Source organism: Excalfactoria chinensis, chromosome 11 (genome assembly GCF_039878825.1).
Source record: "Excalfactoria chinensis isolate bCotChi1 chromosome 11, bCotChi1.hap2, whole genome shotgun sequence".
Lineage (NCBI taxonomy): Eukaryota > Metazoa > Chordata > Aves > Galliformes > Phasianidae > Excalfactoria > Excalfactoria chinensis.
The window spans coordinates 1,335,461-1,348,556 of record NC_092835.1 but is presented as its reverse complement, the minus strand read 5'-3'; positions in this window follow the sequence as shown (position 1 = coordinate 1,348,556).

The following is a 13,096-nucleotide window of genomic DNA, read 5'->3' as shown; positions in this document are numbered from 1 at the left end:
CGGAAACCCCAGCACGGGGCCAAAGGACCACAAAGCAGCCAGACAGCACCCAGCCGGGCTGAACGGGGCACAGCACCCAGGGGATGCATTCCTATACTCACATACACGCTGCATCCTTTGGGGCAGTACTGTCCTCCCAGCTCCAGGATGAGATGGAGCAAGCAGATCATGGGGGCTGAGAGGCACAGTGCTGGGGCTGGAGGGCTTTCCCCCCTGTTTCAGGATCTTGCCTCATCTCCTTTTATATCCTCTATGGCCAGGTAGGCTCAGCATCCTCAGGATCTCATGGCAGGGGTCGTACCGAAGACACACAGGGGTTGCATGGCAGAGGTTGGTCCTGGGGAGCACCCTGGGGGTCTGAGTCAGAGCTGGAGGCTTCTGGGGCCTGTGAGGAAAATCCCCACCAGCTGCAGCCCCACGTCCCCCCACATCACCTGCAGCTCAGGGCTTTCTCTGGCAGGAGAATTGTGCACAGCTGCCCAGCAGCTGCATGGGGAATGCCCCAGCCCTGAGCACAGGGTCTGCCCCATGCGGGGGATCCCAGGGTCCTGTTCCCTGCCTGCCCTGTGGGGCATCGCGGCACTCCCAGGCGCTCTCTTTCTGAGTCAGAGCTGCATGTTTGATGCTGTGCAGAAACTTCCCCCCGCTAAAGGAGAAGCGGGAGCTGCTCCCCCCACCCCAACACTCAGAGCAAGAGTGTGAGAGGAAGCGAGAAACCCCCAGTGGCAGCTGTGGCACAATGTCCCCTCTGTGTGACACAGGGGGAAAGATGGGACCACCCCTGGGTGGGAAACCAAGGTCAGAGGAAGCCACAGCAGTAACCCGTGAGCAAAATAATAACATCCACTGAACACAAAAGGGGTGACTGCATCCCATGGCTTGTGCATTTCGGGCACTGCAGTGGGTGCGTGCTCATCCAGTTCAGCCATTTTTTGGAGGGGGGTGCTAGTACCCATCCTCATCCCATCCCCATCCCATTCCCATCCCTATCACATACCTATCCCAACACCATCCCCATCCCATGTCCATCCCCATCCCATCCCCACCCTCTCCCATCCCATTCCCATCCCCATCCTCATCCCAACACCATCCCATCCCATCCTCGCTCCATTCCATCCCCACTGATGCCCAAATCCACCTCCACAAATGTGGAGGATGGGGAAGGAGCCAGGACTGAAAGGGAGAACTGAGGAGAAAGGAGTTCGCATGAAACACAAAGGCAAATTCTTTAAGGAATGAATAAAATAAAATAAAAAAAATCAAAGGGATGTGGAGAGGGAGATAAGAGGCAGACGGAGCAGTGAGACGCGCGGTGGAGAGGATGGGAGCAGAGGCAGGATGCGAGCTGGGCGCCAGGAGCTGCTGCACGGTTCCTATCGGCCCTCCCCATCGCGGCAGCCCAACCTCAAGTAGTTTTTCACTGAGATTGCAGTGATCAGGTAGGGCTGCCCTCGCAGGCAGCTGCGGGCTGTGAATGAGCACCTGCTTATCTCTGCCCAGCGGCTGTGCGCGCCGCAGATTGCGCAGGGGACGCGGAGCTGCTGCCGGCTGCGATTTCCATATCAGCGCCCCGCAGCCGCCCGCACCAAATAAACACAACAGCCGCATGGACAAAAGGTTAATTATCAATTTTCAGAAAGGGAGAGAGAGGGGAGGGGGGGAAGAGGAGAAGAAACGATGTGGTGAGCTGTGGGGATGTGCAGCTGCAGCAAGGCGGGGTGCTGGTCTCTGTGTCCCAAATAGACTGACCCTGAGTGTCCCCAGGGCGGTGCTGGCACCTGTGGGGATGGGGATAAGGATGGGGATGAGGTTGGGGATGGGGATGAGATGGGATGGGGATGGAATGGGATTGGGATGGGAATGAGACAATGAGAGGAATGGAGATGGGGATGGGAATGAGATGGGATAGGAATGAGATGGGGATGGTATGGGATAGGGATGGGATTGGGCTGGGGATGGGAATGGATACGAATGGATAGGGATGAGATGGGATAAGATGGGATGAGATGGGATGAGGTGGGGATAGGATGGCATGGGATGGGATAGGAAGGCATGGCATGGGATGGCATTGGATGAGGATGAGGATAAGGAAAGGAATGGAGGTAGGGATGGGGATGAGAATGGATGGGGAAGGATGGGAACTGGATGAGGATGAAAATGAGGATGAGCACAAGGGTGAGGATGCAGATAAGGATGGGGATGAGTGGGTATGGGTACTAACATTAGGACTTCTTCTGTATGTTGGACCGGGGGAAGATGTGGGCTGGAGTAGATGCTGGGCAGGGGCAAGGCTGGAGGAAGGCACGTCCTCCTCCTCATGGCATGAATTCCCATGAAAGGTAATGCTCTGGAGTGGGGTTTTGGTCAAGTTGAGGCACACAGTGGAGATGCATAGGATTGGGTTGCATGGGGTTGGGGTACCTTTATGGCACAGGGGCTCAGTGGTGCAGCACTGAGCTGTCCCACACCCCGATCCAGAGCCAGCCTCCAGCTGGCAAAACAAGCTAAAAATGCTGGGCTAAGAATACTGGGGATGCTGTCAGCATGTGAGCATCCCAGGCTGAGCTCTGCCACCGTCCGGATGTAGCCAGACCTGTCCTCACTCCAACCCAAATCGCAGAGCCGGGGCCCATCTGGTGTCCAACTGATGAGCACAGATGTGTCGGGATCTGGGGGCCGGCTGGCAGCCGCTCAGCCCCATTGCAGGCTGCACCTGCTGCGGGATATTTCCCTGCCGGATTTCATCCCAGCAGCCCCCAGGCAGCCCCCGCTCCTTGGGGACACCGTGTGCCCCTATAAATATGGATGTGCACACGGAGAGGTCTGCATAAAATGTGCACACGAGGGTTTTGTAGGGGATCGAATGGGGCATCTCGGTGAGTACCCCCAGATCCTCATGCCCTGTACTCAGAAGCTTGAGTTACCCCCACCCCAAATTAACATGCCACTATTATTTTTTAACAAGGCTCTCCCTGCTCTGATGCTGACCCCTGTAATGACCGCTCAGCTCGCGGAGGGGATCAGCAGCAAATCCCCTTTTAAATGAAGCCCTCACGCAGGGATTAGGAGCAAAGGGGTCCCCACTCCCCCCCCCACCAGCCCCGGCTGTGGCTGTGCAGATATGTGGGGACGGGGGCAGGTCTGTCCGTCTGGCCATCTGAAGTGGCCCCGCGCGATACGGAGCGATTAGGATTAGACACATCCAGGACGAGAGTTTTTTCACCAGATAGAGATGATAATGGGACCCATGGGGAGGATTATGGGCCCCGTCTCTCCGACAGCGCTGCCATCTGCGGGGCCATCTCCTGGGGCTGCTTCTCCTTCATCTACAGCCACAAGCAGGGCAGGAGATGGGCTGTGCTGTGCACCAGCGCAGTGCCTGGCACCCCTGGGCATCCCTGAACACTCAGCATCTTTGTGCATCCTTGTGTATCCTGCATCCCTACATGTCCTCATGCATCCTGCATCCCTACGTGTCCCTGGGCACCCTGCATTCCTGTGCATCCCTATGGTACCTTGAATTCCTGCATGCCTCTGTGCACCCTGCATCCCTGCACATCCCTGGGGCTCACACATCTCTGCACATGCAGGGGATCAGCCATCCCCAGCCCCTCACCCTTCACACCCATCCATCCCCATTGGCACCTGGAGCCGTGAGGGCTGCCCGATTCCCAGCACCACACACTCCCTCCAGTATATTTCCCCACTGAAGTCAGAGCAGGACCTCTGCCTCTCACCAAGGAGCAGTCAGACAGACATTCCTTGTTTGGGACAAGCTCACTGCATGTATGGGCACAGCCTGGGGAGCCCCGGCGCAATTACGGAGCGAGAGTGGCATTTTGAAGTTTGGATAAAACCTTAATTGAAGTCTTGGCTGCTGTTAATTATATTAAAGTCAGAGCGAGCGATGGGCTTTTTATTAGCTAATGAGGATTTCCATTTCCCAGCAGAGGGGCCCTTTGATGCTCAGTGTGCAGGCATGGGGTGAGGAGGAGGATGGACCCTCACATCCTGCGGGACCCATGGCACACCACAGCCCTGCTCGTGCCATTCACACCGCTTGGGATCATTTTGCATTCATGACCTGAGAGCAAATGTCCTCGTGTTGCTTTCCCTGCTGGGACACAGCACCAGTGCTGGGTGCTCTGGGGGCATTGGTGGCAATGGGACACAGCAGTGAGGGGCAGCAGGGGAGGGCAGGGGGGGGAAGTTCCTCCATAATTCCCCTTCGTCCTTCCCTGTCAACACAGCAAGGGGGGATCCAGGGTGGGGTGGGGGGACAGCTTAAGCTATCAATGGTCCTGCCTTGATGGGAATAAAATATGCACTGAAAGACATGAAAATGGAGTAAATAAAAGAGATAAAAATGGAACGATCAAGCCAGCAACTTCTCCTCCTCTGATTAAAAAGAGGGAGCGGGGGGAGGAGAGGGATGCGCTGAGCCCTTGAAGAGGCAGCTGCTGCGCAGCACGGCCTGATAAGGGGCTGAGGCAGCCTGGTGGGGAGAGATAAAGCCAAGTCCCAGCGCTCGCTGTCCTCAATCCAAGCCTTGCCATCAATATTAATACAGCCTGACAAACTGGCGTTTAAGATAGAATAAATATAGACTGGTTCTGCTATTACCTAGACCTTATTAATCTGCTTGGGAAGCATTTAAATGCCGTTAAAAATACAGAGTTGACTCGGCGGCACTTCAATGGCTTTGCCATCTATCAGCGTTTTGTTTTCTGCCCTCCTTCTCCCCTCCCCAGGCAGGAGAGGAGCTGTGCTGTGGGATGGGCTCAGTGGATGGGTTGGGTGCTATGGGGCATGGAGCCCCCAGAGCTGGGGATGGGGCGTCCCAGTCCTGGAGTGAGAGATGTGGATGTTGGCTGTGTGCTGCTTGCTGGGAGACAGCTTGGGGCTCTGCATCCTGAGGGGGTGATGCTGCCTTCCCAGCTGTAGAGCACAGTGCAGCACCCATGGGTTGTGTGCATGGAGTGGGATCATCCCAAGTGTGGGGCAGCACCTCTGGGTTCCATGCATGGAGTGGGAACAACCCAGTGTAGGCTATTGCCCATGGGTTCCAGGCATGGAGTGAGAGCATCCCAATATGTGACAGCATCCTTAGCTGCTATGCATGTGAGTGGGAGCATCCCAATATGGGGAAGCATCCATGGGTTGTATGCATGGAGTGGGAGCATCCCGTAACACTGCAGCACCTGTGGGTACCACACAGATGGAAGGGTGCTGGTGGCATAGGGCACTCGTGGTGCTGTGCATATGGTGAGACGCCCCTGTTATGGGGGGCAGGTGGAGTGCACAGGGCAGTGTGGGTGCAGGTAGGGGGAAATAGGACCAAGGTGTCCTGGTGTGGGGTCAGCCTTCAGGAAAAGCCAACAAGCAGCCATAGATGGCTCTGAGATGGAGCATCCCTGCGGGAGAGCCGCCCCCCCATACCCAACATGGAGCCCCCAGCCCCCAAACTGCAGCACAGCGAGTCCTTCCCTGCGCTCAGCTTTGCCCTCCTGCGGAAAGGAGCCCTCCTCCCGCCGATCATTACCGAAAAGTTCAGTGCTGGGAGATAGAGACGTGGGGGAGGGATGTATTAAAATGCATGTGCACAGCTTGGGCCCCGCAGCAGATGTTGGCATAATTAGAGAGGAAAAAATTATGAAATTAATTTGTGGTTCAATGTAAATTTCGGCGCTGGGGGAACGTGTGGCTCCATTCCTGGGGAGCCCCGATCCGGGGGCACCGCGATGGGAAATTCATGGCCTTGGAGGAGCCAAAGCTGTGCACCACACATCTCCTCCCCCTCGGGAAGGAATGAATAGCGCCGCTACCCGGACCGCCTCCAGCCCCAAGGGAGCAGGATGTGGGCTCAGGTTAATGCGCCCATTGATCGGCACCGTCCCCCGGCTCCATTTGCTCTGTGATCAGCGCTGTGTGTGTTGTCTCCCGGTGACGGATGGGCCGTCTGCAGCCCGTGTGACCTCGGCCGCCGGCGCCGTGCGATGGGAAATCGGGGTCAGCAGCAGCACAGGGACGGGTGGTGTGTATGGGAGCAGAGGGACAAGAGCTCTGCATTCCGCCGCTGGAGGGGTTGGTTTGTTTGCAGAAGTCGTGCTGGTCCCGTGGTTGTAATTCTGCTGCTCCCAAAGGGGAGGATGGGTCCTGGGGTTGGAAAAGGGCACTGCCAAAGCGACGACCCCAAAAGCATGAAGCCAGGACTGCTTGCTTGGAGAGCAAGCGCAGCAAGCCCCGCAGAGCTGAGCCACCCTGCTCCTTCACTCCTCTTCCTCCCGGCAAGCCAGGAGTCATTCCTACATCCCAGTTAATAGATTAGAGGATGGTCAAAGGGAATGGTTCCCTATGGCACCAACACCCCAAGTGCTGGGAGGCTCTTAGAGCAGCGCAGGGATGCTCCGGGCTCAGGACAACCTGACTCCATCCCTGCTACCTCCACTCCATCCCTTCTCCTCCCAGAGGGCTGACAGCCAGGACAGGCTCTCAGCTTGGCCTGCCCCGGTGCCCGCCTGCTCCTGGTGGGACTCCATCTGGCCCCATCTGCTCCCACCCCGGCTGTGCAGCACCAAATGTGGGTCGCAGTGAGCGCGGTAACGCAGCGCGGTGTATCCGGAGTGCACCGTGTCCCCCGGCACAGCCGGGCCGGGATTACCCAGCTGCTCCCAAGCTGGCCCTGGGACCATCTCCTTCAAAAGGTTCCCTTCCAGGGGATTAGGGATAATGCATCTGGAGCAGCACTCGCTCATCCAGGTTTGTGATTTAGCTGAAAATCAAATTGCAGTAATCTCGCCTGCCATCTGGCCCCACGTCTGCAGCCCTCGGATGGGCGGGTGGTCCTGTGCAGGAGGCAGGGCTGGGCTGCAGGGCATCTTGCTGCCATGTATCACCCCGACCATCACCTTTGAGCACCATCCTGACCATCAGCATGAGCATCACGCCAAGCATCACCCAAGCATCACACTGGGTCACGTTGGGCTGGAACAGCCACACGGGGACACCCCATGCAGGAGATGCTCATGGGGTGCTTTGGGGATGATGCAAGGTGTGCAGGCAGCAGGCTGGACCTTGCAGGGATGCTGCAGCAAGCAGGAGGTGGATGCCAGGGTCTGCCCTGCCCTGGGGACACAGTGGCAGCAGGAATGTCCCTGGGAGGTGGCTGCAATGTGGCCCAGGGTCCCCCGCGTTCCCCTCCCTGCCCCTCATTCCCAGCTCATTAAGGCTCTCCCATTATTCTGACATTTGTGCACGTCACGTAGCGGGAAGAAGTAATTTACTTAGAAGAAATTAAAAGTTCATTTTAATTGAGCGCACACTGCAGTATGCAAATGCGGGGCGCATTATGTACACTGATGCAGAGACAAAGGCTGCAATCAGCTGTTAACCCTCTGCGGGCCGGCCCTGCTCTGCCAGCACGGTGTCATGGGGATGGCATGCGGTGTCCCCTGGGTGGCAGCTCATTGCCAGGCCCCATCCCTGCAGGAGCTGACCTGGCACGGTGTCTCCAGGCCATTGGGATGCACTGGGGTGGCTCTGTGCTGGCTGGCTCCATGCAGGCTGCCCAGAGTGACCAAACTCCTTTGGGGACGCAGATCCAAAGAGCTCAATAGACGTGAGGAAGGTTCCAGATGTGGTGAGCCCAAGATGTTCCCGCTGGGTTATTTTTTGAGGCTTTTCTCCCCTGCTTTATTTTGTTCCTACCTGTCAGACCTGCGATTTTTTAATGGCAGTGCAAATGGAAGCGGTTGGCAGCTGTGAGCTGACAGCCCCGCTGCAGGAGGCAGACAAATCACCGCCCAGCCCGGCTCAGGGCGCCCACAGACTCCAAACAAAGGCTCCCACAGCAGTGCAGTGTGCTTTGACTGCTCCGAGTGGGTGTCCCTCTGCCCAGAGGGTGCCCCAGGGCTGCAGGCACAGTGCTGTGACACCACGGCATCCCCAGGGTGATGCGCCCTTTGCAGAGGGATTTTGGGGACAGGCAGCAGCATGACTTGCTGCTCAGGGTGGGTGATGCAGAGCAGGGAGGAGGGCAGCAGTTCAGACCCAGACCCCACAGCCCTTTGCAGGATGAGCAGCAGGTACCCCTATGTCCGTGCACGGTGACAATGTCACTTCCCATCCAGGTGTGCTGCTGTGTGGCACACACCTCCACCCCAACCACCCCCTGCCTACCCAACCCCAGTGCTGCAGTCCCATTTGCCATAACGCTGCGTGGTGGGGATTGAATTGCAGCCACGCAACCTTCGAATCCCATCCCACGTGTCGGCCAGCACAAGGCTCACAGCTCCAGATGGCACCCGGGAAAGAGTTAAGTCCGCTGTGATCAACAGCAAGAAGCAAGTGGTAAACAATTTTTCTCTCCCTCTGCTAAATTAATATGCAAATTCCCCCCCCCCCCCCCCCTCCCGCCACCCCCCAACTCTCTTCTCCTGCTTCAAAATTAGCGAGGTAGAATGCTTGGGCTAATTATGCATTCAAACGAGCAGGCTTCGTTAATGTGGCACTAAGAGGAGCCTGAAAATGATTGTGAGACGATGAAATTGAAATTCGAGCGTGGCACTTCTAATGCATCTGGAGTCACTCTTGCGTGCCCCGGCAGATGCAGCCGGCGGTGACCGACAGCCCCACGGCCAGGTAGTCTGCCCCCAGGGCTGCAGGGGATGCCAGCCACATCCTGGGGGTGCGCAGGGTTGGGGTGGTGCATAGAGCAGAGCACAGAGCAGAATGGGGATGGGGCGGCCACTGTGGAGCATCCTGAGGATGTGGGGTAGGTGCATCCCTTGGGAAGAGGCGGTTCTTTGTGGTGTTGCCCTCCGTGCTGCTGCAGTCGTTCTCCCCAGGTCAGATCCGTGCTCCCATATCAGCTGTGTGTGGCAATGCTCTGTGTGTGGCTGGGCAGGGAGCATCCTCTGCCTGGATGTGCTCCTGGGGATGCTGAGATCCAAGGGGTGGCTCCTGTTCTTGTCATCCACATTGTGCGCCCAGCTGTTGGCACAGCCCAGCAAGGAGCAGACCCCTGTGGCACATCCGTTGCCTGGCATGGTCCATGTGTTGGCTGCTGCTGTCCAGAGGAGACACAAGCCCATGTCCTGGGTCAGAACCCAAAGGGCAGGATGGTGACATGGCAGCACTCAGACTGGGCTGGAGCTTCTCCATCCAACATGGGGCTGAGGATCTGCAGAGCAAAAAGCAGAGAGAAGGGTCAGAGTGACAAAAAATAGAGCAGTGTTCTGTGCCACAAGGGACGAGCATCCACAGGCAGTGAGAGACACAGGGGATGCCACCAGCCCATCATCACCCAGCCCATGGCTCAGCGCTGGGCCCTGGGGACGGAGAGCAGCAGGAGATGCTCCCTCGGGGATGTTGCAATGGCACAGTTTGGTCCAGAGGGATGCTGAGCACCAGGAGGGATGCTGAGTGCTCCTGGGGACAGCTTTATGGGGGAGCCGCAGAGCACAGAGCAGCTCACTGCTGGGTACCAGGACGTGCTGCCAAGGCTGAGGGCACACCACGGGCACCAGGTTCTGCTCTGTGACACACCGGGGTCCGGGCTGGTGTGTGGAGGGGGCTGTTTTCCCCCTCTCTCTGGTAATTTTTCCCTCTGACTATGATGCATAGCGGTGCTAATTCGGCACGTTGCCATTAATTCCAGCACAGCTGCTGCTCTCTCCCTCAAGGCATTTCGCTAATACTCAGCTTCAGAGCCTCTCAGCAAATTAACATCATTTGTTCTGCAGAACATGTTTTATTTCTACACTACATGCATAGCTTATTACTCAGCGACCAACTCGGGGTGCGCGGGGAGGCAGCGCTGGTGGGCACGTCCCCACCTCTCCATGTCATCCCTGGTGGTGGCCCTGTGCCACCCAACCCATGCTGCCGTGCTTCCCTCTGGCTGCAGCAGTGTGGATTTCCTCCCAGCACCAGGATGCTCCTGTGCCTCAGGTCCAGCCTGGATGGGGAATGAATGGATGAATGAATGGATGGGGATGGCCACCACCTTGTTTCTACCATGTGCCACCTGGGGAGGAAGGGATGTGCTCCCCGTAGCCCTGGCTGGATGCTGCTCCTCCTCTAGGAATGCTCCCACACTCACAGCCAGGCCCTTTCCCCTTCTAATGTGACCACAGCCACAATTACTGCATCACTAACAGTCCTGTCTGGGCATTGACAGATAGAGGGACAGACCTGAAACTCATCAGTAGCTGATTAACACCTCCGGAGCTGCAGTTCATTATCTCCAGACTGTGGATTGAGGGGCCCTGGATCGCTATCTATTGTGCAGGAGGGATGTGGTGCTGGGGGGAGCCCTGAGGTGGCAGCACCCATGGGATGGCAGTGGCTATGGGCTGGAGGCGAAGCACTGAATGCATGGCCCTGTATGGAGCAGAGCATCCTGATGAACCACAGCCAGTGCTGGTGATAATATCGGGTCTTTCTCTTTGATTAAGGTTATTTAAGCTTTTTACTGAAACATAAAACCTGATTGTTTGCATAAACAACCTAATTGGATTATAGTGCATGGCACTGCTAATGCTGCGGGCTGGCAGGGAGCTGCAGGGCAGGCGAGGCCTCTGGCTCTGACACTTTACCACCATTCTGCTGCCACAACGTGTGCCACACCAGGACCATCCCGGAGCTGTCACCCCCCCCGGGACACAGCTGTCCCTAAGGCAGAGCCTCGGGTGCATGATGCCTCACTGTAAGGTCCCAGGAGAGCAGGGACAAAGTTCCTGTGCTGGCATCACCCACACAGCTCGAAGAGGAGGAGGATGAGCACGGAGGGATGAAGCATGGTGAGCTGCAGTGAGCAGCAGAGCGCTGCCTGCCCAGGGCTTCCATGGCTGGGAGCTGCCGAAGGCTTTCATGGCAAGCAAAGCAGCGAGGCTGCATGAATATTTCATTAGGAAAGCAATGTGGTGTGCTGCAGAGAACATCTGGCTGGAGTCCCCGGAGACCCCCAGCTTGTGCAGGAAGCAGGAACTGTGAAATATGGAGGAAAACGAGGGAGAAGGGGGTGCAGGGGGGGAGGGGGGGCACATCTCAGCCCCCCACGGTGGCAGCTCGGAGCCTCATCCTGCCCTAAGCAATGATCCCATGAGGTTTTCATGGGGCATCCCCTGGGCTGGGGACCCCAAGGAAGGTTGTCCTGATGGTGTGGGAGCAGAGGGCACAGAGATGCTGCTAGGCACAGAGGGTTCGTTGGTGGGTGCAGAGCACTGCGCAGGAGCTGGGGTGGTGCAGGGGACTCAGTGTATGTGATGCAATCCCATCCCCAGCACACAGTGTGCACCCCAAACATGCAGCTCCAGCACCCTGCAGCCCCAAGCCCAGCCTGGTGGTGAGGACAGCATTCTGCTCACTGTCCCCTTTGTGCTGAGGACTGCAGCATAATCTCCATGGCTCTGCTCTGCCCTCCAGCTCCTCCTGAGCCTGTTCACAGGTCGGGAATAGGGGATGACTCCTACGGGGTGGTTTATGCTATGTCAGAACACATGCCACCCTGCTCCCTGGCAGCCAGCACTGCTGCATTCTGGATGCCAGAGATCCCCTGGGCTGCAATTCACTGGGCTGTCCCATCGCTCCCCCATCCCAAACACAGCCTCCCACCGTGCCCTGCTCCCAGCCGGCCCCTCGTGTCCCAGCCCTGCCGCCTCCATCCATCGCAGCAGACAAAGCCTGGCCAGACAAAGCCCAGCCCTGGCCCTGGGCAGCCTCCCGTGCTTCACGGCACGGCGAAGGCACATCCCCTCCTGCAGCACCGCCAGCACCCGCAGCCCCATACCTTCCTCCATAGGCGTCGGGAGCACGGTGGCACCAGCAGTGCAGCGAGGCCACGGGCACCCAGCCCAGCACCACGCACCCAGCAGGCATGCAAACGAAGGCGAGTTCATACCTTCCTCCTCTCCAGCTCCATCATCCACCATCCATCCTGCCCTGGCCAAGCGGCACTCCGCCACACTGCCCGTCCTCCATGTGCCGCACAACGATGGGCTGCAGACCCTCCTCTCCCCTCCGGCTGGCTTCGGCCCCACGCTGCCTGCTGGCATTTTGGCAGCCTCGCCGCTCCAGCGATGGCATGCGTCCATCTTTTTTTTCTCCTCGTTCCCTTTCACAATCCATCCCCAGCTTCGCTGCCTCCGGAGCCGCCTGTGGTGCCAGCGCAAGGAACTTGGCAGCGCGCAGCGTGGGGATGCTCCGCAGCTGAGCAGAGCCCCTCTGCCATCACCCGCCCTGGCACGGGGCCGGGGCCACGGGGGGCTGCTGTCGTTCCCAGCCCTGCTGCCAAAAGCCAAACAGGGGGGGAAAAGAAAAGGAAAAACGCAGAGTGAGGATCTGGCAGTGGTGCCATCGCCGCGCATGGGGGACCTTTTCCTTTTGGCACGTCCTCATCGCTCTCTGGAGCACCCCGGTGCCACGTGGGGAGGCTCGGCCCCATCTGTCCCCATGTCCCCATGCGTACCCCACACCGACGAGCAGGAGGCGACGACGGCGGCAGCCCCGCAAGGCGACGCTGCGTGGTGAGCACGGCTCCCAGACACACCTCTTACCCAGCATCCACCTGCTGTGAGAGGGGGGCCCAGGAAATTGGGAAGGAGAAAGAGGGGAGAGGCTCTGTGCCAATGGCTGGGAGGATTTGGGGTCCCTCCCGGCTTCAATGTGCGGCCTCTATGGCCTCGTGCCATGCGGTGTCCCCATGCCGCGCCCCAGCTGTGACCACCAGCCATCAGCAGGGCAGGCAAAGGCACTGCGAGCCTCCGTGCCTCTCCAGTTTTCCCCCTTCTGCCCTAAATTCCTGGTCTTTGGGGCTTTCTGGAGAGGGATGCAGCCAGAGCTGGAGCTTGGCTGCATCTGAGGGATGTGCATGGGTGAACCTGGGCAGGAGTCAAGGACAGCCCTGCTCAGCTTCATAGAACACTGCTGTCACTGAGAGCCACATCTATGAGGATCCATAGGGGTGCCGGGGCTGCATCATCACCCTCTTCCCAGTCTGGCTCCCACAGAACTCCACAGCACAGCCCCACAGCACGGCTCCCTGCCGTCCCCATTAAGCAGGCTTTCCCCTAACTGAGGGTGTGTTTGCTGAGGT